This window comes from Panicum virgatum, chromosome 3N, assembly GCF_016808335.1.
Source record: "Panicum virgatum strain AP13 chromosome 3N, P.virgatum_v5, whole genome shotgun sequence".
In the NCBI taxonomy this organism is placed as follows: Eukaryota; Viridiplantae; Streptophyta; class Magnoliopsida; order Poales; family Poaceae; genus Panicum; species Panicum virgatum.
This window is the reverse complement of record NC_053147.1, coordinates 61,574,246-61,579,383: the sequence shown is the minus strand read 5'-3', so window position 1 is coordinate 61,579,383 and position 5,138 is coordinate 61,574,246. Positions and strand designations below refer to the sequence as shown.

Genomic DNA, 5,138 nt, shown 5'->3' with positions numbered 1-5,138 from the left:
AAAAATCGCCTCCCCTCCCCTCACTCAGCTGCCATGAACAGTGAGTTCACGGCAGCTTGGAGGGGGGAGGGGTTGGGGTATTTATAGGCGTGGCTCAAAGGCACCGGTTGGTGCTCAACAACCGGTGCCAAACAAAAGGCATAGGCACCGGTTGATGTTACTAACCGATGCCTTTGTTGTGGGCAGGTGGCGGCACCGGCCATGGCAAAATCCGGTGCCATTGTCCACCCTTTAGGCACCGGTTGGTTCCACCAACCGGTACCTATTCCTCCATGTGCTTTTGGTACCGGTTGGTGGCACTAACCGGTTTCTATATTGAAGTTTTGGTACCGGGTGATGCTTTAACCCGGTACCAAACACCTTACCTTTGATCGCCGCTGGCCAAAGGTACCAGCTGTTTTTGCAGCCGGTACTGATGCGTGGCATTAGTACCGGTTGCAACAGCAGCTGGTACCTTTGGCCAGGACCTTTGGCCTGTTTTCTAGTAGTGCATCCTTTCCCAATGCATAATTTGACAGTGTCCAGCCCATAGATTTTCATGTTGAAACTGGATGATCCGATCTCTCTCTCTCCATTCTCTTTCATTTATCATAGTGCCACATAGGCTAAAAAGTTCATGAAAGTTTTTAATTAATAATATGAATACTATTACATACAGATGGTTGGGAATGCCCTTGTACAGCAGAAGTAAGGATTGGGACCTGACCATAATTCAAAACTCTGAGCTTTGTCAATTTCTCTTGGTCGAACGAGGAATGAATACCATCCCTCCACAAGTCCACGTAATCCCACAAGACCACTATGCACTATCCCAATTCGGGGTAGCATGGTCTTTCTCAAAAATCTTGAGGCCTGCAGCAATTTCTAGTCAAAGGAAGTAGGTAAAATCACAATAAACTCACGGACACTTACCTTGATGGCAAAAAGAACATGGGAGTAGAATTGGGCGTGAGTAAACGAAATTGCTCATATTTGCAGTGGCATTAGTATATATAAAAATCTGCATTCCCCCCACCGATATCCTTAGCATATGTTATGGACTGGCTGCATTTTTCACTTGAGGTAAGAATGGCGAAGCCTTTGCTCTGTCTCGCGTTCTTCTGCGCCTCCCTGTGCTGGTTCGCCGCCTCCGCGGCCGGCCTCCGTCTCGAGCTCGTCCACATCGACGCCAAGGACAGCCGCACCGGCGAGGAGCGCGTGCGCCGCGCCATCGAGCGCACCCACCGCCGCCTGGCGTCCATGGGCGTGGTGGCCGCGCCCGTCCGCTGGTCGGAGACGCAGTACATCACCGAGTACCTCATCGGGGACCCGCCGCAGCGCGCCGAGGCCATCGTCGACACCGGCAGCGACCTCATCTGGACGCAGTGCGCCGCCTGCCGCCCCGGCTGCTTCGGCCAGTACCTCCCCCATTACAACACCTCCCGCTCGCGCACCGCCCAGGCCGTGCCGTGCGACGGCGCCGCGTGCGCCGTCGTCAGCCCGGAGACCCGGTGCAGCACGCTCGGCGGCAGCGGGGCGTGCACCGTCGCCGTCAGCTACGGCGCCGGCGACATCGTGGGGCTCCTGGGAACCGAGGTGTTCACGTTCCGGTCGGAGAAGGTGAGCCTCGCGTTCGGGTGCGTCACCGCGTCGAGGCTCACGCCGGGCTCCCTGGACGGCGCGTCCGGCATCATCGGGCTCGGCCGCGGCGCGCTCTCGCTGGTCCCCAGGTCGGCGACACCAAGTTCTCTTACTGCCTCACGCCCTACTTCCGCGACGCCGTCCACCCGAGCCACCTGTTCGTCGCCGCGTCCGCCGGCCTGAACGGCGACGCTCCGGTGACATCCGTGCCGTTCGCCAAGAACCCCAAGGAGTACCCCTTCAGCTCGTTCTACTACCTGCCCCTGGTCGGGATGAGCGTGGGCAGCGCCAGGCTCGCCATCGCCGCGGCGGCGTTCGGCCTCCGCCAGGTCGCGACGGGGGTATGGGCCGGCGGCGTGGTGATCGACTCCGGCACCCCGTTCACGAGCCTCGTCGACGAAGCCTACCATTCAGAACGAGCGTCGCGCGGGGAGACGCCGGCACGGTGGTGCCGCCGGAGAACTACTGGGTGCCCGTGGACACGGCCACGGAATGCATGGTGCTGTTCAACGCCGCGGCGCGGCCGGGCGCGACACTGCCGATGAACGAGACGACCATCATCGGCAACTACATGCAGCAGGACATGCACCTGCTCTACGACCTCGGCAATGGCGTGCTCTCCTTCCAGCCGGCGGACTGCAGCTCCATGTAATTCGTGCATTATTGTGCACGAACGTACGTGTTTATGTGTGCCCAACTGCCCATGCATATCATATATGTGCGAGGGGAAGAGTTTATCGTCTCACTACGGGACACCGCCCTTTTGCCGTGTGCCAGGGGCACACGGCGAAGCCCTTAAAACCGACAGCAAAAGGTTTGCCGTGTGCCACACACGGCAAATGGCACACAGCAACCAGCCTCATTTTATTTTTTTGCTTCGAAATTTTTGTTTAATTAGTGTTTCAAATATTGTTTAATTAGTGTTTCAACTAGTGTAGTCAATAAGTAATAATTAAAAAATATATCGTTCATTTCGTGCAAGAATAAATATTTCTTGTTTCATTATCACATGCGGATTAAATGTACTATTTCATGCTATTTGAATCCGATATGTACCAACTGAATCACCATTACGTGTTTAACTAAAATTTGTTCACAACACTATAAATATCACAAAAAAAATCACTCAACCTTTTTTGTTCTATGATTGCACTGAAAAAATCATTATTTCATGCAGTTACATCTCCATTGCAATGTATATCACATGTTATTATTTAATGGGGAAAAAATATAAAAAATAACAAATGAATCTAAAAAATAATGAAATTTTGGCACGAAAGATTCTAAGATTGTGTATTGTATGTACAAAATTTTTTGAAGTCAACACCCAATTCGACTATCACTTTCACTTCAAATATCAACATCTCATTCTCAACTCTATAGATCTTCTTTGAAGATACTTCGGTTTATAAGGAGTACAAGTGATAACTTGTGCTAAACATTTTTAAATTTTTTCCATAGCCTCCACTTATAAAATCATGATACCATAACAAATCTTATATTTTTCAGAGAAAGTTTGCCTTTTATAGAATTTTAAAACAGTTGGGCCACATGGTTCATGGGATGGCTCATGAGCAAATTTTTCAAATTTTGCATCAATTTTTTAGATAAGGGCTCACATGGGACTTCATGATGTTAACATCATTTTTTTGCTTCATTATTACTTTATTTAGAATTATTGCAGTTCAAAATTTACTTATTCTCTAATATTTCTTTACATCAAATAACAATGTTAAATATAGCAAAATGACCGAGAAAAGTACCAAAACCTAGTATAGAGTCCCACATACAATATAAAGATAAGAAAAAAAGTTTCAAAAGCAGAATGAATTTTTTAAACAAATTTGCCGTGTGCCAGAAATAAACACACGGCAAAGACCACATTTTGCCGTGTGTCCTTCGTAGCACACATCAAAGAAGGCATTTTGCTGTGTGTTTTTTTTTGTCGTGTGTTGTAAATCATGGCACACGGCAAACATCATGCACTGCCATGTGTCCACTGCTTTGCCGTGTGTCTTCTTCGTGGCACACGGCAAACATGACCTTTGACGTGTGCCGTTAAGTTTGCCGTGTGTCCCTTTCGTGGCACACGGCAAACATGCTCTTTGTCGTGTGCCCGAGATAGTGCACACGGCAAAGGTTCTAGCACACGGGAACCAACGAGTTTCCAGTTGTGTCTCAAGATAGCAAACTAGCTATAGCTAATAACATTATATGTCTTTTATTACTCAGGAAGTTTCAGTATATTCCTGAGCAATAATCTACTCAACATACGGGATCACCTCCTACCCGCACCATTCAGAGGGCTAGCGTTAGTCAGGATGGCAACAGGTCGTGTTTGGGTTGGGTGGAGTGTCTAGGCACCCAAAACTGAAATCCGAACTTAAAACCCGAACCCGACCCGAAGATCGATTCGGGTCATTCATCCCCAAAACCGAAACTTGCAGATACCCGAAATCCGATTGGATACCGAAACCCGCTTTGTATGACAACATAGTAAGAGAAATAAGTACTTCTTATAAACATATACAAGATATATATAATATTTACATATATAAACAAGAGGCAATAAATAGTAAATAATTTTCTAAGTCAATTTAAAATAAATTTTGTAGTCTAAGTAAATAAACTTATTGCTAAGTATATTATAAAATATGAGTTTTTACTCCAAACAGTTATTCATTGGGTATCCACGGGTGAAAAACCAATCCCAAAACCAAACCCGATAAGTTTCGGGGCCCCGAACCCGAAAACCATGGGTCAAAAATCATCTCCGAACCCAAGTCTGCTAGACCCGAAACCCGCGGATATCCGACCCGAAACCTAACCATTGCCATCCCTAAGCGTTAGAGCATCTCCAACAAAATTTCTACCTGATTCCCTACTCAAAAAATAGGAGCAGAGACCCTATTCCGGTCCCTATTCTAGGAAGGCCCCTAAATTCCTCTCCCGATCCCTTTATCCCATAGACTGAGAGCATCTCCAGCAATAGCCCCCAAATCATAGTCCTCATATAGATTTTAGGGGCTGGTCCCCATCTTATAGCCTCCAAATAATGCATCAAAGTCCAGTAGGAGCCTTCATATTTCAGCTCTCATCCAAATCTAGAGGGGCTGGTGAGTGGGGCCCATGAATGGAGGGCTCCCTGGAGGCCCCTAGGCCTAGGGGGTGGAGGGGGATGATGAGCCCATGGCTCGTCAAATTGGTGCGAGCGGCGGCGGGCCACGGCGGACGGGGCGTGCAGAGGTGGACGCGGCAGGCAGGGGCGGCGGCAGCGGCGGTGCGGATGGGCTCGGCGAGGCCGTGATGGCCTCGACAGGCTCATCCCTTTTTTATTTTTTTTGTTCAATTAATAGAGGCGGGCATGCAACCGCCTTTGAAAATGCTTCATTTATAGAGGTGTTTGCTCAAAGGCGGTTGCCCTTGCCCGCCTCGGAAAATATTTCTCAACCGCCTCAGAAACGATTATTGCAGTAGTGAGGACGACTGCACGACACGCTGCTGGACCGCGGGCTGGA

At 48.9% G+C, this 5,138-nt stretch overlaps 1 pseudogene; it reads left to right on the top strand.

Annotated features, from left to right (window-relative positions):
• The first annotated feature begins 1,068 nt into the window (after positions 1 to 1,068).
• Positions 1,069 to 2,470, top strand: LOC120663879 (annotated as a pseudogene).
• Positions 2,471 to 5,138: the final 2,668 nt, after the last annotated feature.